Source organism: Elaeis guineensis, chromosome 14, assembly GCF_000442705.2.
Source record: "Elaeis guineensis isolate ETL-2024a chromosome 14, EG11, whole genome shotgun sequence".
Classification (NCBI taxonomy): domain Eukaryota; kingdom Viridiplantae; phylum Streptophyta; class Magnoliopsida; order Arecales; family Arecaceae; genus Elaeis; species Elaeis guineensis.
This window is the reverse complement of record NC_026006.2, coordinates 6,788,460-6,812,947: the sequence shown is the minus strand read 5'-3', so window position 1 is coordinate 6,812,947 and position 24,488 is coordinate 6,788,460. Positions and strand designations below refer to the sequence as shown.

General features: G+C 37.9%; 1 long non-coding RNA gene and 1 pseudogene across 20 annotated transcripts in view; one reads left to right on the top strand and one right to left on the bottom strand.

Annotated features, from left to right (window-relative positions):
• The window catches only part of LOC105034501 (anaphase-promoting complex subunit 13), a 39,771-nt gene extending 27,886 nt beyond the window's left edge, over positions 1–11,885 (top strand). For 3 of the 20 annotated variants that reach the window (XR_830161.4, XR_002163607.3, XR_002163605.3), the window contains one exon: positions 3,352–3,705. This is a non-coding gene — a long non-coding RNA (anaphase-promoting complex subunit 13). Of the gene's footprint in view, positions 1–3,294; positions 3,706–3,741; positions 3,955–11,593 lie in introns of those variants that run through there. The other 17 variants (XR_012136760.1, XR_012136764.1, XR_012136759.1 and 14 more) reach the window with 10 other exon arrangements.
• A 7,030-nt stretch (positions 11,886–18,915) lies between these two features.
• Positions 18,916–19,757, bottom strand: LOC140853766 (zinc finger BED domain-containing protein RICESLEEPER 1-like; annotated as a pseudogene).
• Positions 19,758–24,488: the final 4,731 nt, after the last annotated feature.

Sequence of the window (24,488 nt, the reverse complement as noted above, 5' to 3'; positions counted from 1 at the left end):
AGAACATCTGAAATCCTAGACTCTAGGATCCCCTTTGATGCATTCAATCAAATTAATAAACTATGATAAAATGAAGCATATAATCATATAAATACCACAATCGCTATTTCAATATCTTTACAAGGTACGCAAGCGTATACCCTCCAATGGTGATCCACAGGAATTTGTTCAAAGAGTCGCTCCTTCTGAACCCGATTGTCGGATCCAAGTTGATCTTGACTCGATCGGTTTGGTCGAGCTGCTTTTTGAACCTTATTTGGATTACTTTTTGACTTCTTGGCAACTTGGTTAGCCCTCTTAAAACTCTCTAGAGCCTTGTCTTAAATCTATTTAGGCTTAGATTAAGCTAGAAAGGATTATCCTAAGAGAATTAGGGGTGCAAGAGAGAGAAAGAAAATATTTTTGTCTTAATCAAGACATGATGGGATGTAGGAATTGAATGCCTCTCCTCTTGGTGCCGCCTCCTATTTATAATTGATGAGAGGGCGTAAGAAGCATCTTCCGATGGGTTGTAACCTCCCTATCAAATGGCTTATCAAAATCAAGAGTCATATAAGATAAGGACTTTTGGAATGAAAACACCGCTTCACTGCTTCTCCCTCGCGCATGCTCACGGAAATGTGCAGATGGCATCTCAATTTCAAACCAAATAATCCTCTGATTTTGCCATATTTTAGGAGAGGATTATCTAATCTTAACCAATGCCAGAGATCCCATGATAAGCGTCTCCTTCTGCCTTAAAGTAGAAGGACATTTATCGCATCCTTTTGCAAGTTCCTGTGCGCGTCAATATTTCTCCCTTCCTCCACGCCATATCATGCCATCACATTTATTAAAATATGTGCATGGCTGATAGCTAGAGAGATAAACTTCTATATAGGTTAGAAACCCATCTCAAAAGGACTTTATGCACCCCTCCACGTCAAGAAAAAAAATCAGCGCCATAATTTCTTGCGCCAAGTTAGATGAGAGTCCATTTTACTTTGGACTCTATCAATTTGATGCCTCCTTGGGCCATGTGTCGCCATCTGATGGCTACCCACATCAGAGGTGAACCCAAAATAATTTTCAATTAATTTAGTTCACAATTTGAATCAGGTTCGAATCGATATTAACCAAAATAGGAGCTAGGGTTAGTCTACAAGTGTTAACTTGTCAATTAGCCACCCAATTAGGATCTAATGACCCATAATTCAATTCAAATAAAATCTTTGGCCAATTTTTTAATGCATGTGACCCATTGGGCTCTACATCTAGCCAGCAATAGATTTGGATACATGTTAACCTAATTTGATTAGACTTCATCTAATCGATTTAGGTCAAATCCATGTCAATCTGAGTTTTCAAATTAGAACTCTTTCTAAGTGACTCATAAATTAATCTTTTTAATTTATGAAAATCTATAAGACATGATTGACGTCTAGCAACATATCATACCTATCCGAAAGATGTGAAATATTTTGATGGAAATATCAAAAATATCTTTCAGTGACAAGTTACTGTGTAATTCAGTCCGTCGATCATCCTGCATGCCGAATATATTCATGAGTATGGATTCATGTCAAACTCATAACACATATTTCTATTGATTCTTCATTAATTAATGATAACTCTAATAAAGTATTAGAAATCCTATCTAATCTTCATACTGCTTTGGACAAAGACTTTCTGAGTTATCTAGAGATAAGAATACAAAGGATATCTTCTCCTCTTATTTCGAGTGATCAATTCCTTATTGATCTACTCACAACCTTCATACACAATCCACTATATCTAGAACATCCCATTCATGACTTAGTCATGATTGAGTATGAACCAAAACATGCATTTATGTGTACAAGATTTCATGATGATCTCAGGTCTACGGATCATTTGCACTTCCACTTCGAGAATTATCTTTGACATGCAAGTAAAGCTTCCATAAGATATTTTTTTTGACGGATCAAATCAGTGTACTCATACCCTAATGAGCACCCACATCCTTGTATTAGTGTCCCTACACAAATGGTTGTGAGATCAACTATCTTCTCCTTAGAGCATACATAGGATGTGTTAGTTTTTTCAGAATTATTGATCCCCGACTCAATGATCCAATGACTAGGATTATTTTAGATTAGGATTTTAGGATTTTAGGTCTTACTGACATGAACCCTTCATGCCCATAAAATCATTGTCCTAATCCATGGGGTTCATCATAATCTTAATAATTAAGACATAGCAAATAATGAATTATAAAAATATCTCTTTATTATTGATAAATAATAAATATCATACATGAGTTGGGAGTAATTATAGAAAAATCCCTATCACATATTAAATACGATTGGCTTAAAGGTAGGGGTGGCAATCGGATCGGGTCGGGTCATAAATGAGTCGGATCAGAAAATCGTCAATTCAAAACCGATCTCTTTATTAAACGGGTCAAAAATTCAAATTTGAATCCGACCTGTTTATTAAACAGATAATCCGATCTGATCCGATCCGTTTAATCCATTTATTAAATAGGTCAAATTAGGTTAAACAGATTAAACAGATTAAATAGGTCGGGTTAAATGGGTCAGAAATAGGTTAAACAGATTTCAACAGATTAAACGGATCTTAAATGGGTTAAACAGATTAAATAGGTTGGGTTAAATGGGTCAAAAATAGGTTAAACTGGTTAAATAGATTATCTGACTCAACCCAACTTGAATATTAAACGGATTAAACAGATCAGATATATAAAACCCAAATTTGATCTAATTATTAAATGGGTTAAACGGATCGATCTATTTATGATTCAAATCCGTTTAGTCTAAATCCAAACCTGTTTATGGCGGGTCGATCATGGATCGAATTGACGGATCGGATCATATTTTGCCAACCCTACTTGGAGGGCACAATTTTTTGAAGTTAAACTTATATGGTATTATTAATATCAAAGTTGAAACCAAGTTTCGAACCTTGGCTGGGCTTTTGTCTCAGTTTCTTTGTAAAACTGTTCCCAAACCACATGCTTGCAGTATGATATGTTGAAGATGATAAATGTCTCAGTTTCTTTGTAAAACTGTTCCCAAACCACATGCTTGCAGTATGATATGTGAAGATGATAAATGAGATTCCAAAGGCATGACTTGCTGAGATGGCCTTCCTTGCTACATTGCTATGTTCAATAATTTATGAAATGCTCTCTCCTATTCATTAGGAAAAAGGAAATAGTCACAGGCTTAACAAAGCTAAACTCATAGGATATTTTTCATTCATTTCCAAGTGATACTACAGAATCTCTGACTAGAAACTAAAATACATTTTCAGTTATTTTTATACGTTATCATCTGAAAACCACAGTGACCTGGCAAGTTCAATTCCTAGGCAATCATTGCTGTTGGCGTACACGGATGGCTTTTCTTCTCATTGCTGCAATATCGTTGTCATGGTTTGGAAATGTCCTATTGAGTGAGTAGCCTGGCCTTTTTCTGAAGCAAAACTAATGATTCCACTTTGCATGATCAGCGCTATTACATGTTGAATTGACTCTGCTTGTAAATGTAATTGCAAATATTTTAAAGTTCTTTTATCAGGAAAAATCCGAAGAAAAGCTTATTTCATGTTTACAATACAAGGTCGAATAGATAGCACTAAAGGCTGTAGGCAACTCAAAAATATGTTCGACTTTATGGGCGATAGTTTCAGTTATTTCATATGAAGCTTCGTAGTTGATGGTTACATTATTCGTACTTAATCCCGTGGTTTAAAATGCAGCTGGTCAATGTGAAGAGAAATGTGGCGTCAACAAGTCAATGTCTTGGGTAAGCAATGCTGGTGGTGATCTTTTGTCTATGCTGTTGTTAGCTTATCTTTGAATTGCCTGGCAGGGAATCTGCAGTATGATCCATTCCTTCCAAACTTTTAGTGGATGCTTCTAAAGATACTTTACTAGGTGACCATAAGAAATTTGAGGAAGAATATTCCCTATATGTTGTGATAATAGTTGTTGTTATGGGTAAAAAATTCTTTTCTCGATAAAACCGATGCACAGAGAACCGGGGTCTGCTCTGATCTTGATGTTAGTCGAATTAAGGCACTTGAGTTGATCTTTCCCGTTATACGGGAAAGATCTACCTCCCTATGGATCTTCAAGTTCTGTGACTATCAGAGCAAGAGCAACTAATGACGAGCAAATAAGGAAGGAGATGACAAATATCTCTTTAGATATAGTAGGGGATAACGAGTATATTTTGTTCAATAAGACAAGGCTAAACAGTCTGATTCTCTTCTTTCTTCATAGTTTTTCAGCTTTTACTGATAAATAGAGGTCCATAGGGACTCTCAAGATATGAGAATTTTTTTTTTCTAACATGCTTATTTCTTTCCATCTGTTTCAAAATTCTAACTTGAGCGTTGGAGGATTTTCGTTGGAGTTAACTTCATTTGACGATTTATCTTACAGGGCCTGCCATTGCCGTCTTGTCGTCACTAATCTATAGTTACCGACTAACTCTAGTTAGCTTGATCCAAGATAGATTTTTGCAGCAATAGATTGGTGTTAGGAGGGTCTAGATCCGTTTATGAGAAGAAGTGAGCATTCCATCAAAGGAATTTCATCGTGTTGCTCCAATGTCATTGAGTTCCTAAAGATTATATTAGCCAGACGTCTATCAGATCCAGACCGACCATCTCTAGATTGGTTAGATGTCGATTAGATTCAAGCCGATCATCTTCAGATTGATGAGACACCGATCAGATCCAGAGTAGGATCCACAACCCTCTTTGGAAGATCTGTGCTTTATTTTTCACCATCATGAGTCAAGCAGATCAGTTAACGACCTCCAGGCAATCCTAGTCAGGCTCAACATTGGGGCTCAAACTGAGGAAGAAGATCGCAACATTCAGATAAAGGAGGTTACGGAAATTTTTTGATTTTCAAATTATGATGGATCCACATTTATTTCAAAATTTGAATTTTTGATAGGATCTAAACGATGAAGGAGATCTCAACGTCCATATAAAAAAAAAGTTACGGAAATCTTCTGATTTTCGAATCATGATAGATCCATGCTTCCTTATTTCAAAATTTGAATTCTTGAGAGGATCCAAATGAGGAAGAAAATCGCAACATCCAGATAAAAGAGGTTACGAAAATCTTTCAATTTTTGAATTATGATAGATCTGCACTTATTTCAAAATTTGAACTCTTGGCAAGATCTAATAAGGAAAGAGATTGTAGCATTCAAATAGGGAAGGAGATCGTAGCATCTATATAAGGAAGGAGATCATGATATATTAGAATTCAAACAAGAAAGGAGATTATAGAAATCTCTCGAAGAAAGGAGATTATAGAAATCTCTCGAATTCCGCCCTCTTAAAAATCATGATGGATCCATGCTTCCTCATCTAGTTGAACACAATCAAAAGCATTCCAGGAGAACAAGCTTTGAGAGGGAGAAACTTTCACAACTCAAAGCTCTCATGGTACGAGGCTCTCAAGTCTTCATCTACCAGTCCATTTTCTTTGCTTCTTATAGGTCCATAGGTCTTTGAGCATCCTAGTCGAGGCAAAGATCAATACCGAACTGAGGTGAAGATCAAATTAAGCTGAGGCAAAGAACAAAATCGAGTCAAAGTGAAGATCAATTTGAGCTGAGGCAAAGATCAAGGCCAAACTGAGGTGAAGATAAATCCGAGTCGAGACAAAGATCAAGACTGAAGTGAGGTGAAGATCAACCCGAGCTGAGGCAATGAACAAAATTGAGCCAGATCAAAATCAAGTTGAGATAAAGATCAAGGCCGAACCAAGGTTAAGATTAATTTGAGCCAAGGCAAAGATGAAGGTCAAATCGAGATGAAGATCAAGGTTGAGCTGAGGCAAAGATCAATCCGAGCTGAGGCAAAGAACAACTGAGCTAAGATAATGATCAAATCGAGTCGAGGCAAAAGATCAATGCCAAGCTGAGGTGAAGATCAAATCGAGCCGAGGCAAAGATCAAACCAAATTGAGGTGAAGATCAAGATCGAGTTGAAGCAAAGATCAAACTGAGCCGGAGTGAAGATCAAAGCCGAATTGAGATTAAGATTATCAGCACACACTCATTCCAACCCAACATTCTATTTTGGCTTGCACTCTTATTTGGCTCTTTTCTATGTTTAGCAAGTCAACACATATTCATATTTGGCTGGCACTCCTATTTGGTCTTTCTCCTTGTTTAGCTATTCTACATTTGGTTTCTCTTTACTTAGTATGTAATCGAGATATTCCTTCTTCTTGTAATTGCTACAATAGCTAGACCTTGTAATTTATATATACTCCTATTGGAGAACAATGAAATGTAAGAATAAGAAATTATCCTCAATAAAAATATTACCTTCTTTATGGTATCAGAGCCTTGAAGCTCCAACGAGCATCTCTTCTTCTTCCTCCTTCTGTGCTCTCTCATGGCTACCAGTTCATCTATCTCCACCTCCAATCCCTCTTCTCCTCCACCCAACACAACGATCCCTCTCACCTTTCCATTGGCACAGCATTTTCTATCTATCAAATTAAATGCATCCAATTTTTTGATCTGGAGAAAGCAAATTACTTCCTTCTTAAAGGGTCAAGGCCTGTTTGGGTTCCTTAATGGCTCTCACCCACAGCTCACCGATCCGATTGCCGCTACTGCTTAGCAACAACAAGATGCCCAACTCGTAAGCCTTTTTGTTGCTTCATTATCTGAAGATTTGGTTCCTCTTCTTCTTGACAAAGAGACTAGTTTTGAGTGCTGGATCACTCTTCATGAAGCCTTTGGTTCAGCATCTCCTACCAGGCTCATGTCTCTGCATCTAGAGTTGCAGAATCTACGTCAAAAATCAGATGAGACCGTCACCTCTCTGCTCCGACGTGCCAAAGCTGTGGCTGATGAACTTGCTGCCTCTGGTAATGCCCTCAAGCCAACCGAATTTAATCTTCATGTATTGCGTGCTCTATGTGATGATCTACAAGATGCGGTCCCTGGCATTCTCAACCGACACACCCCTCCGACATACATTGAACTTCATGGGCTGTTACTTAGCCATGAAAGCATGCGGGCATTTAGAAAATTAACTGTTGCTGATGCCACTCCTACCAATCCTACCGCCAATACTGCTCAACGGTTCGTCCATTCTTCTAATGACCCTAGGCCCTCTATTGGCCGTGGCTTTACTCGAGGTCGTGGAGGACGTGGCAAGTTTGGTCGAGGTCGTGGTCATTTTGGTCCACCTGGTGGCCGTGGTTTTCAATGGTGTTCGTTTTGCAATCGTAACAACCACTCTAATGCCACCTGCTTCTATCGCCCTCAGCAACCATATCCATACTTTTTCTCTCCACAATTCAATGCCAATTTCTCATATTCACCATATCCAAATCCAAATCCATCTCAACGTCACCCTAATCCACCACTTCTCCCTACCCCTCACCCCTCCACTGCCCTCACTTGGTACCCAGATACAGGAGCATCTCACCATATCACTCCTGACATTCATTCTATGTCCTCCTATGATGAGTACACTGGTCCTGATCAGGTGCATGTAGGCAATGGTAAGGGATTACATATATCACATATTGGTCATGGTTCTTTTTCCTCTCCCTACTCTTCTCTTTCTTTTCAGTTATTTAACATCTTACGCGTTCCTTCTATTTCTAAAAATTTACTTTCCGTACAACAGTTTGCAAAAGACAACAATGTCTTTTTTGAATTTTACCCCTCTCATTTTCTTGTGAAGGATCGAACTACCAAGACCATAGTGTTATCCGGTCCGAGTAAAGGAGGATTATACACTCTCCATTCCAGTCCTTCTCCGTTGTCTGCATCTGTTCACGTAGCCGAGAGCATCACTCTTGATGGCTGGCATAACCGTTTGGGCCATCTCCATTATCGCTTGCTTCGCTCCATGGTGAAGACCAATAATCTACCCTGCAAGTCTGCACATCTTCGTCCCCTTTGTCCCTTATGTCAATTAGGCAAGTCTAGTAAGTGCATTTACCTCCGTCCCATCATCGCAGTCAGTTTTCATTAGATCTTATTTATAATGATGTTTGGGGTCCTTTCCCTACTCCATCTTTGTTAGGACACCGCTACTACATAATTTTTGTTGATGATCAAAGTAAATATATTTGGTTTTATCCATTAATGCGCAAATCTGATGTATTCTCTACTTTCTTACAATTTCAAGCCTTGGTTGAACGGCATTTCTCTCGTACTATTAAATCAATCCAAACTGACTGGGGAGGAGAATTTCGCTCTCTTCCTCAATTTTTTCGTAAAATTGGCATTACCCATCGTATTGCTACTCCTCACACCCACGAGCAACAAGGGGCTGTCGAACGTCGTCACCGTCATATTACGGAAATCGGTCTATCCCTTCTTGCTCATGGATCCGTGCCCATATCATACTGGCACTATGCCTTTGAAACGACTGTTTTTCTCATTAATAGGATGCCATCCAAAGTCTCTAGTGATGTACCCCCTTCGAACTCATTCACAACAAACCACCATCCTATGCCTTCCTACGAATTTTTGGGTATCTTTGCTATCCTCTTCTTCGTCCTTACACTCGGCATAAAATGGAGTATCGGTTTCAACCGTGTGTGTTTCTCGGCTATAGTCCCTCTCATAGTGCCTATCGATGTCTCGATTTAAAAATAAATCGTACATGTATCGCTAGGCATGTTCGCTTCGACGAATCTACCTTTCCTTTTCAATCTCAGTCTTCATTAACTTGTCCACCACCATCATCTCCCTCTTCTCCACCTTGGGGCGTTACATTACTTCAACCTCTACAAGAGGCCACCCCACTACCATCCATTCCTCCATCGATTCCACATTCTCCTTTGTATCGTCTGTCCAAGTCATCATCGGCTGCATCCCCCTCATCAGCAAAAGCTTCCCTTCCTATGCCTTCCCCTACAACTAGCTCCCAGTAAGACAAAACCTCCCCTGACCCACCTGCCCAACCCACCCGTACACATTCCATGGTACTTCGATCCCGTTCCAACCAGCCATCCGCCCTCACCACCACTATCCTCATCATAGAACCTACTTGCTTTACTCAAGCCTCTAAACACTTTGAGTGGTGTGCTGTAATGACTGAAGAATTTAATGCCTTAATTCGCAATGGTACGTGGTCTCTTGTTCCACGTTCATCTCATCAAAAGAATTTGGTCGGGTGTAAATGGGTGTACAGGATCAAGAGAAAAGCTGATGGGTCTCTCGAGCGTTATAAAGCGCGTCTAGTTGCTAAAGGGTTCCATCAGCAACTTGGCCTCGACTACAACGAGACATTCAGTCCGGTTATCAAACCTACCACCATTCGGTCTATTCTAAGTATTGCAATCTCTCAAGGTTGGTCCATCCGACAATTAGATGTTCATAATACCTTTTTACATGGCAACCTAACAGAAGAAGTCTATATGTCCCAACCGTCAGGGTTTGAGGACCGCGACCATCCAGATTATGTCTGTCATTTTCACAAATCTTTATATGGGTTAAAACAAGCACCCCGTGCCTGGTTTCACCATCTCTTCCAGTTTCTTCTCTGACTAGGATTTGTTGCCAGCAAAACTGATCCTTCATTATTTATTTTAAGGATGAGGTCTCATGTCCTCTATGTGCTCATCTATGTTGATGATATTTTGGTAACCAGCAATGACTCCAGTCAGATCTCTCTTCTCCTTCAACAACTTGCTAAGGAATTTTCTATTAAGGATCTTGGTGATCTCCATTTTTTCTTAGGAATTGAGGTTGTTCGGAACTCTACTGAATTATTATTATCTCAAAACCGCTACATTAAAGATCTTCTTTTAAAGACAGGCATGGTTGATTGTAAACCTGTTCAGACCCCAATGGCCATGACAAAGGATTCTGATTCAGGGGGTGCTCCCCATCCGGACCCCACATAGTATCGCTCCATTGTTGGGGCTCTTCAGTATGTTACATTGACACGTCCGGATATTTTTTTTGTAGTGAATAAAGTATGTCAGTTTATGCAGTCTCCTAATACTGATCACTGGATTATGGTCAAACACATCTTATGGTACCTTCAAGCTACAGCTGATCATGGGTTACACATTCGTCGATCCACCTCTCGCTCTCTCCAAGCTTTCTCAGATGCAGATTGGGCGGGTAGTGGGACTGATAGGCGTTCCACTGGGGGCTATGCAATCTTTCTCAGCCCCAACCTCATTTCTTGGACATCTCGTAAACATAAAACAGTTGCCCGCTCGTCCACAGAGTCTGAATATAAAGCCTTAGCAGATGCATCAGCTGAACTTATCTGGCTTGAGTCATTGTTTCATGAACTTGGCCATCCCTTACATGATCCCCCGATTCTATGGTGTGACAATATTGGGGCCACTTATCTGTCGGCCAATCCTGTTTTTCATGCTCGCACGAAGCATGTCGAAATTGATTTTCATTTCGTTCGTGAACGTGTTACAAGACATTAACTATCTGTTCAGTTCATCTCCACCCAAGATCAGCTTGCCGATATTCTCACCAAGCCCTTGGGTACCTCCCGTTTTAGGTTCCTAAGGGACAAGCTGAAGATTCGTGTTTTCGATTTTTCATCTTGAGGGGGTGTATCAGCACACACTCATTCCAACCCAACATTCTATTTTGGCTTGCACTCTTATTTGGCTCTTTTCTATGTTTAGCAAGTCAACACATTCATATTTGGCTGGCACTCCTATTTGGTCTTTCTCCTTGTTTAGCTATTCTACATTTAGTTTCTCTTTACTTAGTATGTAATCGAGATATTCCTTCTTCTTGTAATTGCTACAATAGCTAGACCTTGTAATCTATATATACTCCTATTGGAGAACAATGAAATGTAAGAATCAGAAATTATCTTCAATAAAGATATTACCTTCTTTAAAGATCAACTTGAGCCGAGGCAAAGATCAACCTGAGTTGAGGCAAAAGATCAATGTCGAGTTGAGGTGAAGGTCAAATCAAGCCGAGGAAAAGATCAAATCGAATCAAGATGAAAATCAAGGTTGAGCTAAGGCAAAGATCAAATCGAGTCAAGGTGAAGATCAATTTGAGTTGAGGCAAAGTTCAAGGCCGAATCGAGGTGATGATCAATCCGAGTTGAGGCAAAAATCAAGATTGAATCAAGGTGAAGATCAAATTGAAATGAGGCAAAGAACAACTGAGCCAAGACAAAGGTCAAACTAAGCCAAGGCAAAGACTGAGATGGAGTTGAGATGAAAGATCGAAGCTGAAGTGAAGCCCAACACCAAGATGAAGTCCAAGGACGATTTAAGAAAGCAGACCTCTATGAGCCAACCTCCTGAAGGCCGAGCTCTCGAAGCCAACCTCCCAAAAGTCGACCTCCAAAGATTGACCCCGTAAAAGCGAGCTTTTGAAAGCCGAACTTCCAAAGATCGACCTCCCTAAGTCGAGCTCCGGGAAGTAGAAGTGAAAGATTGACTTAAGAATGCCAACTAATAAAAGTCAACTAGAGGCAAATTGACTAAAATAAGATAACACGACTCTAATTATCTATTATTTTTTTTATTCTAAAGCTCGACTTGACTTAGGAGTCGGAAGACTTGGTTAGAGCCGATCTGATAAGTTTTTTCATTTTTTGTGTGCAGATCCATAACTCAATGATCTAATGATGCTCCTTGCTAATGAGCAAATCAAGTAGAGGCTGCAATGACAATGGCCAAAAGATGTCGAGCGGAGCCCACAAACTTCAACTATTTGGGACGAAAAAGATCTTAGCCAACCCATAGGAGTTCCTTGAAAGTGCTTCATCCTAAGATGAATACAGCCATAAGAAAGGTGCTTTGTCATCAAGACAAATATAGTCACGACAATTTTCTCAAAGGTGCTTTGTCCTAAGATGAATATAGCCATGAGAAAGGTGCCTCATTTCAAGACGAATATGCCACAATGAGTTTCTCGAAAGTGCTTCGTCCTAAGATAAATATAGCTACGGAAAGGGCACCTTATCCTAAGACAAATATGTCATTACCATTTTTCAAAGGTGCTTCATTTCAAGATGAATATAACCACGAGAAGGATGCTTCATCACCCAGATAAATATTGCCAGGATGACTTCTATGAAGGCGCTTCAATCCAAGATGAATATAGTCATAAGAATGGTGCTTCATCATCAAAACGAATATAGCCACGATGACTTTTTCGAAGGTGATTCGTTCCAAGATGAATATAGCCATGAGCAGGGTACTTCGTCACCAAGATAAATATAGCCACCACGACTTTCTCGAAGGTACTTCGTCCCAAGATAAATATAGTCATGAGAAGATGCTTCTTCATTAGGATGAATATAGGCATGACGACTTTCTCAAAGGTACTTTATTTTAAGATGAATATAGCCACGAAAAGGATGCCTTGTCCTAAGATGAATATGCTATGATGTTTTTCGTGAAGATGCTTTGTCTCAAGATGAATATAACCATGAGAAGGGTGTTTTGTCATCAAGACAAATATAGCCACGGTGATTTTTCAAAGGTGCTTCATCTTAAGATGAATATAGACACAAGAAGAACACCTCGTCTCAAGACGAATATGCCATGATAAGTTCCTCGAAGATGCTTTGTCTCAAGACGAATATAGCTACGAAAAGAGTACCTTGTTCCAAGACAAATATGCCAGGATGATTTGCTCGAAGGTGCTTCGTCCCAGGTGAATATAGCCATGAGAAGGATGCTTCATCACTGAGATGAATATAGCCACAATGATTTCTTTGAAGGTGCTTCATCTTAAGATGAATATAGTCACGAGAAGAGTACTTCGTCACCAAAACAAATATAGTCATGATAATTTTTTTGAAGGTGCTTCGTCTCAAGATAAATGTAGCCATGAGAAGAGCACTTCGTCATCAAGACAAATATAGCTACGATGATTTTCTTGAAGGTGCTTCATCTCCGGATGAATATAGTCACAAAAAAGACGTCTTATCCCAAGATGAATATGTCAGGATGAGTTTCTTGAAGGTGCTTCATCTTTGGATAAATATAGTCATGAGAAGGATGCTTCATCCCAAAATGAATATTTCATAATGAGTTTTTCAAAGGCACTTCATATTCGGATAAATATAGCCATGAGAATAGTACCTCATTTGAAGACGAATATAGCCACGATGAGTTTCTCGAAGGTATTTCGTTTCAAGAAGAATATAGCTATGAGAAGGGTGTCTCGTTTCTGAATAAGTGTAGCCATGAGAAGAAGCAAAAGGTGTCTCATTTCTGGACGATAATAGTCGACAAGAGGATCTCGACAATCGAGGAACGAGGGCTAATCCAAGGAACCCTCGAATCCCTCATGCTCGAATACTCGAATAAAAAGCTTCGGATGTCCAGAAGGCAATGGCAAAGAAATTCTTGGAGGCTCGTAACATCAACAATGCCAATCCAAGCTGAGATCCTCAAAGGAATTGTTACACAAAGCCCCATCTTGAGGACAAGCCAACCAATACACAATCTTCAGGAGACCACCTAAAGTGCCTGAACACCTCGGTCTATACAATCTGACCTAAGAAAGGTGATCCGAATGTGACTAGCTTAAAGTGACACTACAATCTCCACACATCGGATGACTAAATCAGGAATAGCATCGACTACTACATGTACTCCTTTTATCCGACCTAATTTTAGTTCGGACTCAAAAGTAAGAGACTTATATTATGGATAAAAAATTTTTTCTTTGATAAAGCCGATGCATAGGGAAGCTTGGCCTGGTCCGATCTTGATGCTAGTTGATTCAAGGTATTTGAGCAACCTTATCAGGTATAACGAGAAAGATCAGCCCCGACATGGATCTTCAAATCCCGTGATTACTAGAAATAACTAATGATGAGCGAATAAAGAAGGAGATAATAAAAATATCCCTCCAAATAAAGCAGAAGATAATAAGCATATGCCGTTCAATAAGGCAAGGCTATCTAATTCTCCTCCCTTCTCACGTTCTTTAGCCTCTACCTATAAATAGAAGTCCACAGAGAATCTCTAAGGTATGAGAAATTTTTTTTTTAATATATTCACTTCTTTTTATTTATTTCAAAATTCTGATTTGAGCATTGAAGGGTATCCGTCGGAGCCAACTTCGATCAGAGACTTATCTTATAGGTTCTACCACTGCCGTCCTCCCGTCGCCGACCTATGGTCGTTGATCAACTCCAGCCAAGATATATTTCTGCAGCAATAGTTGTGTTTCAACATTAAGTAATAGTTCGTTGTTGCTTAGCTAAAGTGTAGAAAAACATGCATAAAAAATTCATAGAGGGGATATGCTAACTCACAATTCTTTTTGTTGGTTGCATCAGATGAAAGGTCATAGGCATGTAGAGTTTGCAAACATTGAGAGTAAGATTAGAATCGGGCTGGGCTGGGCCGGGCCACACCCCTCCCTGAGCTTGGCCCAAATTTTTTTGTCGGGCTTCGGATCGGGCTTAGGTTCGAATTTTTTTAAAAATATATGGCCCGAATCCGATCCGAGCCCAAGCCCGGATCCGGCCTGAACCCGATTGGGTTGGCCCGCATCCAAGCCCCAATCAGGCCCGGCCCATGTCCATGCCCGAATGAGCCCATTGTTCAAGCCTGAATTAGACCACGTCCAAGTCCGAATCTCACCTGTTTAAATGGCAGTTTGGATGGTTGATGTGCTGGCCTTCGATCAGTGTGAGGAAAAATACAAATGGTTAATGTGCTGGCCTTCGATAATTCAGCAAAAAGTTAATGTAGTTTTGCCCATGGCTTCCAATCCTGAAAATCTGCAGTGTAGTTCTCTTGTCAACTACCACCATAATCTTGGCATTTGCTTCATATCTTGAAGCATTTTACCGCATCCATAGTCTGACTACAATCCAGGTGCTTACATTAATGACAGAAGTCATAAGAATGGCAGCATAGCATATGACAGTATGCCTTTAGGTTATCACCACAATAAAACATCAGCATCATGATCAAGTAACTTTCAGGAACAAACTATAACATTTAAACAATAATAACCTTACTAGAATATTTTGCTTCCACACCAGCATAAACCTTGACAGCTAGGTAGCTGGATCAGAGTCTATAATTCAGCAAGCCTAGTGAACTATTACATTGCATGCTTTTTGAGGTAGAGAGCTAAATAATTACACTGCAAAACAAGAATGATCTACACATTCGTTCAGCACCGGCCATATCACAAGGTACACAAAGTAAACAAATTCCATGTGTACTGGTGCCAGGGCATTCTTAAGAGTCATGACATTGATTCAGATTCTATGGCACAAAAGCCGTTCAAAAAGGGAAGACAGTTTTCTATCACTACCATCATTCATATCTATGCCATTTTGAAATCAGTCTCATAGTTAGTGAAGACTATCTGAAGTGACTGAGGTGTTTGATTTTAATAACTTAAGACTAGCACGACGTGTATTTATTTTTTTAAATAATATTTTATAAATAAAAAATTTAACATAATATAAAAAATATTATAGATGATATCAAATATTTTAAATTAAAATAAAAATTTAAAATATTTAAATAATATAATAATAAAAAGTAATATAATCATTTCTATCTTTTACTGATAGAGAAATAATTTCTTGAATCAACATTTTCAGCATCAATTGTTCCGATCTTTTAATACTATGGAAAATTTGGAGATGCCCAAGTGGTATCATTTGATTGTTTTCAAAAAGATAAAGATTTTCCTTAATTTTCTGATTTGGTGTGATAATTTCTTATAATATTTTCTTCTTTTTGTTAATATAAAGATTTCTCATGGTTATGCCACTATAGCTTTAATTGGTCCTCTTAATTATATTTGTGCCGGTTTTTCTGTAGAATATCTAGAATTAGTCGGTTTGTCTTTGGAACATGGCTTTGGAAGATATCTATTCAGTTAAACTTGCTAAGATTTAGAGAGATTTATTTATTTTTTTTATTTCGAGTTTTTCTTCATCAAGTTAGTGATATTTGGGTTTTTAATTTTGATTTCTTTTAATTTAAATATTGGTTGATATTATGAGAATTTCTATATCTTTATGAGAAAAATTAAATCTCATTACTGTTCAGATGTCGTTGTTATTATTTTGCATTTTTGGTATATTGTAACTATAGCACTACATATGCCTAAAAAACCTTGTACACCGATATTATTTACTTTTCCAAGTCCCCCACCATAATTCAGAAAAAGAAAAAAAAAAAATTCTCGCTGGCACCTGTCAAACGCACTTCTCTTTCTCTCTCTCACAAAAGAAACACAATGCATTCAACCTCACATCTACCGTCCAAATGATCTACGTCATCGATCCGCGACATCTAATTTAACGGTTCCTATTTGCTCCACCATTCAAAATAAAATAAAGATATCCCACTCTTAGCCCGTGCGGATCCGGTTCGTCTTCGCCCAACAGTTGTTGGGCTCGAAGCTCAAATTAAAATGAAAAAAAATAAAAGGCCGGGGGTGGGGTGGAGAGAGGGGAGATAGGAGAGAGAGAGAGAGAGAGAGAGCAGGAGGGGGCGAAGAGAGGGAGAGCAAGAAAACAAATGAAAGTGCATCGCGGACTTGTTGCAATGATTTTTTTCTTTGGAGGGCTCACAGGATAGAGGAGGGAGGGGAGAAGAAACTTAGAGGACATAATTGTAAATTTCTCCAATTCCTGGGGTGAGGCTCCAGGTTTCTTCGCTCGTCCCCTTCTTGTTGAATCTAGCATTAGGTTTTTTCTTTCTCCTCTTTCGCATGGCGTCATGGCAGCGCATAAGAGAGTTGTGAGGGCGTGATCTGAGAACATGAACGGTGTCGTCGGAGTAGTCGTGGTAGTGGAGAGTTGAGGGGCTGGTCCTCTCTCGATCGTTCGAGTCTTTTTTTTTTTTTTAATCACATGTCATGCAACTGTTTAATCACGTGTCGAATAGAGACATCTTAATGCGGTTGCTTCATATATATATATATATATATATATATATATATATAAAATAGATGCAGACAATTATTACAGTAATTTAAAGAAAAGATCACATAAAAAGTTTTAAGGCGGAGTATGTCCAATCACCAATCTCTCGAAACTCAGTTCACGACATAATTTGCTAAACCATGAAGTTTACCAGGTGAACAGACGAAGGATATCACATTAATACATTTGAGCAAAAAAGACTTTCTTCGGCAACATGACAGCTTCACAACTCCAGTTCTCATGTGGACATAACATCTTCAGCGATACATTGCTATGTCAAGCCTTGAGCTAACAATGTCCCATGAAACAAGCTTCTCAATAAAAATGGACACATAATCAGCTCTCTGCTTCTGCAAAATTTCACAGATAATTTAGGGAACATATTGCAATATATATTGCACTAGTTTGACCGTCATATGAATGTATGCTATTGACGGAAGCTAACCTCATAGTCAAGGTAGTAAGCATGCTGCCCAGACAGAAAATTTGCATGGGAACATTAATAATAGCTCAGTACATGCTCTTCATCAGCCAGAGTATAACTTCAAGAAAAAAACAAAGAAAGAAAGAAGGAAAAGAAAAATCACATACCTCCCAAACATCAATTGCAAGGAGAGGCTATAAAAAGGCAACAAACTCTAATGAGATCCTCCACTGATAAAGCAATATCAGCAACGTCAACAGTTGCAACACTAAAATTCGTCAATGGATAAAATGTATTATCAAAAGAATATGCAACAAAGCTTAACTTTAAAGTTCAACTAATGTTCCTCCTAGACAGGCACATACAAGTCTTCAAAAAGTTTTAGGTAGTTAATTAATGGGTTATTCCCTGGCAAACATCTTAGGTTACACTAAGCAAAACTGACTAAACAAAATCTATTTAAATGGACGGTTCAGGAAAAAAATAAATAAGTTATTGCTTTCATCAACAAAATTCCTCTACAATCCAAGGATTCAAAATATACAACCAAAATTTGTACCGATCGAGATATCTTTGGGAAATGTGCAAGCTGGTCCTACCAACCTATTGCTATGTTGAATTTTGAGCGCTACTCAAGGTAGATGCAAGATGAATATCTACGAGATCAATAAGGAATGGAAAAACTTTATTCACATGTTATCTGCTCATTTACTTATCCAGTCAACATTCATTCGCTACAGTATTGGGATGAACAAATCTAAAAGTTTGTCCAATTGGACTCGCACTATATAACAATGGTGACCCTACTCAAGGTATATCCAAGATGAGCACACCTGAAGTATCAGTCCGACATGGAAAATCTCTATTCCCATATCATCTACACATTTACTCATCCATATATAGAAGTACAGAAATTGTTGACATTTAAGAACAGTGAATATGTTTCAAGCCCAGCTAGTTTAACTGACAGAAAGATTAGTAAACAGAGCCTGTTGTTATTGAGCCCAGCTAGTTTGGATTTGATGTCAAAGACATCAGATGGAATGAATATGTTTTTCAAGTGCATGATGGAAACATCGACATTGCCCATCAACGGCTTACAATGCACAAGAATGTATCAACCACATGAAGTTATCATCATAAAATACACATTTGAGGTGTCAAGCAGTGGAGCTCCTGCAAAGCAACAAGAATGACATCAATTCACCCGAATCCAATACATAAGGTATACTCATGAAATTCTAATAATTGATATGATCTATCAGTCAAGTAACATAAAAAACCAAACGATTACTGCAGTCAAAAATAGCTAGTGAGGTTAAACGCATTTGATCATGCCTTGGTAGATAAGATCATGAAACCAAAAGAAATGGAACACTATCATGAAAGTATACTTCTCACCTCATATCCGGCAAAGGCAAGGAGGTCCCACAGTATGATACTTTTTTCCTCTGAGCCTTCAAAAATTTTTTTTCTAATTAATGTAGTAAGAAATTATTAAATAAATAAATTTATAATTTTATATAGATTAAAGAAATACTATATAGATGATTACATATTATTACATCCACATCCCAACTTTACTGCTCGGCTCGTTCTGGGGTGTCATCATCCGCATTCAACTTCAAAAAATTTGAGCTACTTGTAACTGTTAATACACATATCAATCGTAAATCTTCAAAATATAAATACTATGAGTAAATAAAAAATATAACATAAATTTAAATTATTTATATACTTTCATTATATTCTTCACGAAGTCAATCTTGAGTACAAACTAAAGCCTCGACTGTAGATGGGCTCAATGAACTTCGATACTGATCTACAACTCTACCACCAGTGCTGAATGCCGATTCTGATGAAACAGTAGAGACTGGAATAGCAAAAATATCTCTAGCCATTCTCGATAGAGTACAGGATAGACTGTTGCGTTGCTCTTCCACCATGCTAAGATATCAAACTACTTATCCCTTATATTAGAAAGTACATCATCATCTAAATAACTATTTAGCTTTGATCTCTTTGACTTTTTCGAAAAACTTTGATTTCTAAACTGAACAAAATCCATACCAAATTTTATTTTGCTCAAGTTAAAGGAAGAAACTGAAGTTATATGACTTTATCCATCAAAATCAGCTGTTAGCTCATTTGAACTGACAGAAGGCTGTACATTTATTGCATCTGCATACTCATTATAAAATTTATAAAGATAAGCACGAATCTCATCAATTTTCTTTTTGCTCTCTCCTATATCAAATGCCATTTGATAACAAAACTCTATAAATATCAACTTTGATCTAGGATCCAAAATAAAAACAGTGACCAATAAAATATTGCACTGAGATCAATATTTATTGAACTTCTTTTGCATCTCATTTGTCAATTGCTTTAGTATATCATTAGTATTAATACTCCCATGCATCAATAAGGTCCTAATTCTCCAAACTTCTTTTACATAGAAATTAGATGTGGGATACTTGTAACCAGAAAATACTTTAGTGGCATCTAGAAAGCCTTCTAAGAATTTAACAATTACATTAGCTTGTTTCCATTCATCATTAGTGGGGCATATACATGAATGTTTGGTTGCATATCTATTAAAAACATCTTTATAAGCAATTGCATCAGTCAATATTTCATAAGTAGAATTTCATCTTGTAGCAACATCCAAAGTGAGCTCTTTTTTAATAGGAAGTCTTATATATTGTGCAATTTTATTAAATCCTTGCATTCGAGATGGAGATACAGACACATATCTAATAAGCTCCCTTATGCATTCAATGGCTTCGTAAATTATTTTCATTCCATCTTGAACCATAATGTTTAATATGTGTGCACAGCACTAATATGACTATACTCTCCATCAAATAATATTCCATGACAAAAATGATCTTGAATCCTTCTAATTACAGCATCATTTGTGGAACAATTATCTAAAGTAAAAGCACATATTTTAGAATCCAATTCTCATTCAACAAGGCACTTTTCAATAGCATCTTCAATTGCAAAACTTGTATGAGGGTATGCTAGTTTCTTGAAACTAATTATCCTCTTATGCAGAAAAAATTCAGAGTCAATATAATGTGCAGTGAGAGAAAGATAATCGATTTTCTGATTTGATCTCCAAATATCAGTAGTAAATCTAATCTGAGAATTTAATTTCTTAAATACATCATGCAATTTTTTCCTTTCTACTTGGTACAAAGCCATACAATCACTTCTTACTGTCTTACGACTAATAATATTAAACAATGGTTGAAGAGATCTTATAAAATCAGAAAAAATAGGATGCTCAACAGTACGAAATTAAAGTTCGGCATATATTATAAATTTTGCAAGCAATTTTTTATTTTCTTCATGATTGAATTTAAAAGATTTCATCGGATCTTTTGAACTTGCTACTATAAACATTTGATTCACCGGATTCTTTTGATATTTCTTGCAAATATTTTCAAGATGTCATTTTAGATAACTTGTTCCTCCTTTAGTATTGCCACTTAATACTTTTTTGCAATATTTGCATATAGCTATTGGTCCATCAGATTTTTTTTCTTTGATAAAATGATTTCATACCCATGATCTTTTTTTTAGAATCTTTGTCACTTTCAATAGCTTCAACGGTATCTTCATCTTTATCATCTCCATTTCTTATATTTTGAATAGTCTCATTTTCATCCATTTTAAAATGAGACATAAATAAAATAATCTGTCAAAATAAGAACATAAATTATTAAAAAAATTAAAATTTTTTGAAGAAATACCATGATCAAATCTTAATTGTTCGAAAATAAATATGACAAAACATAAAAAATTTGACATATGCCAAACATCATGCAACTTTGTCTTAGAAATTTCTTGAAGGAATCGATTGTTTGCTGGTGGTTTCGGATCACAGGTGCAAATAATCATGCATAGTGCAGCGCTCTGCATATGACCAGTATGCTAAAAGCCTAAAATTGACCATTATGCAAAATAATCATGCATAGTGCTTAAATGATCAGTAGGCTAAAATAGGCGATTAGCTAAAAGCCTAAAATGAATAAATGATTAATTACAACAAAACAATCATGCATAGTGCGACCAAAACAGGAGAGGCTTTTAGCATGATCAGTATGCTAAAACAGGCGATTAACTATGATCAATATGACATAATGATATCGAAGAAGACCAAAACAGAGGAGGCTGGAGGCACGATGGATGGAGATCTAACCTTGGCTCTGGTAAGATGTTGAAGCCTAGGCTCCCAGCTACCCAGCACGGTGAACCTAAGAGACGGTGATGGTGGTCATCGGTCGGTGGACAGAAGATGGATCAAGGAGGGCCAAGCTAGGGCTTTTCAGCCTCTTCGACTTTGAGACTTCGATGGGAAAACTGAGAAAGTTAGGAGACAGAAGAGTAAAGAGAAGAGGAAGATCCAAAGAGAATGGGTTTAAGGGTTTAATGGGATTAAAAGGATGGAGGTCTAACCTTGGGCCTTGGCTCCAGCAAGGTGTTGAAGCCCAGCTCCCAGCACGGCAGCATGACAGCACGGCCACGGCAGCACGGTGTTGAAGCCTCCGCTCTCTGGTAATAAACTTTAAAACCCTAGAGAGGAAAAGAAAATAGTGAATGAGATCTGAAGGAAAGAGATTCAGAGGATCCTAACCCAAAATGATGAACGGTGATGGCCAAAGATAGGAAGACGACGATGACAATGAGGAAAGATGCAGGACTGGTGTCACGGACCAGGGACATAACACACCAAATGGGGAAGATGGAAGATCTATCGACGATGGGGGAAGATGATGATGGCGGTCGGTGGACAAAACACGGACCAGAGACGGAACATCTACTTCGACGGAAGATGACTTCGACCGACGATGGCGATGAACAACTTCGACGGGGAAGAACTGAAGATGGAGAAGAGAAGAGGAAGAGGAAAGAGTGGAAGTCTGAAGAGGGGTCGAGGTGATGGGCTCAGCCGACAGTCGCTCAGGGTTTTTTGATCAAGTTTTGCAAAGGAATGGAGTCATGGAGAGAGCGGGGAGGGCTGCTGAGGGTTTTTCATCTTCCCTTGAAAAAAGGACTCTGGCTCTTAATCAGGTTGAACTTGAACCAAATGCAGCTCAGGTTGGAATTGGGCTTTTAATCGGGCTCAATTTCGGGCCCGAGCCCGGCTTAAAATTAAAATGGACCCTATTTTATTAGCCCGAGTCCAGCTTGGATGGTTTTAGGTCAAGCTTGAAGCCCGATCCGAAGCCGGCCCGACCCGATGGGCCTCGAGCTGGCCCGAGCCCACTTCCAGCCCTAATTGAGAGAAGTGCCTTCATTTTTAATATTTTAATTTCTCATTTACTCCAACTAGTTCCATTTCAAAAATTGGATTTGTTGGCCTGGTCAGTTCGAGTTATTAGTCTCAATTGTTGCTGTGACTAGCATCACCAAGGAACCTATGAGGCAAAGGATTTGAACATTAATCTTGTTTATGCATACTTGATTGCAAAATACTCATTGCGAATTGAAACAACCTGTTCCATATTGATATTCTTACATTATGTTTTACAAAAAAGTACTTCATATTGGATAACAACTCTTCATAATGTGACAAACATGCAGTTGTGAATTCTTTTTCCATTGTGTTGTTAAGTGGTATGTAAACAATATTTGTTAGATGTATGTCTTAGAAGTCAATATGGCTGACATATTGTAATAAATTTAAAATATAATTTTGTACTTAATATATTGATATGATTAATAAAAGGGATAAGTTCTTTTTCATTCAAGTATAATATATCCTTGAATCATCCATGAAATTAGTTTCGATACATATTCTCAAAGTATTGAGAATTAAAGACATGTATTTAATTCCTAAAGGCTCCTGATCATAAGATCATCATGAGGATGATGATAGATCAAGATAGACTGGTGTATAAATTACTTTCTTCGAGATAGATGGGTCTCTAATCTATTGTGTAGAGACATAGGACGACAAGTGAGGATGGTTGTTAGAGAACAACTAGCACTGAGCATGATCATACAAGAGATCACTTGAATTTCTATTCAATCATCAGTGATTGTCTCGATGCTGTAGTTGTGTGACTGATCTTTTGACTTGAGATGGTACTACTACTCACAGTGAGGCTGCTGGAGTTTGATTGACATATAAACATAGATCTCAATGAGTTCTTGTAGTGGATATTGGCGATAGTTGGTCCACTGTAGGAGTGGGGTGCGCATCAAGATAGGATCTATCGACTTTGATAGAGAGAAGTAGTTCTATGGGATTTGAGAGGCTAAGTTCAAGAGTCTGTGGCCACAGCAGTGTGATTGATGGAAAAAAATTTTCATAGAAGTCACAACTGGACTTGAGCTAATCAATCTATTATATGACTGATGTTGACGTTTGACGATTTATCCATGACCTGCCATCTAGTCGGAACTCACGATAGAGGGACTAAATCACACGTTAACTTCACCTAGAGGTTTATTTTAGTTCTACTGGATTGTCACTACATACTGCTAGGTGTCACTGATGGATTGTGAGAGCTCACTAGGATTGTTTTGGATCGATAATCTTTGTTGAGTTTGAGTGAAATTATTCCGATTCATTAAAAAGAGTTTCAATGATACGATGATAGAGATCATTGTATGTCTTACTACCAGATAGAATTAAACCTATGAGGTCATGCAACAAAAAGATTAGGTTTGAAATAAGTAATTGAGCTTATGAAGTGTCAATTAGATTTAGAGAAACCCATTGGGTTCATAGTAACCTTGCTAGCACATAGTTGGATTCAATTTCTCTTTCTATTGAGATTATTTATTTGATAAGTTAATTCTAACTTAATTACCTGCTAATAACCTATATGAATAAGATTCATGAGACTCTAATTGTTGGGTGTCTAAGGTTATGGATCACATAAATTAAGGGTGCACGTCCCTTATAAATTTTCATGATAGTTATTATGGGATGTCACTTTGATTTGATCAATTTGGACGTGTCTATTAATTAGAAGGCTTTTAGTTTTCATATGAGATGTTTCTTGGGTGCAAAAGAGGATGTTTAATTATGGATGCAAGAGCTCCAATAGTTGGCGCCTAATGGACATCTTAGTGTAAGTTGGATAACTTAAGTTAATAGGAATCCTAATGCAAGTAGGACTTATATTATATG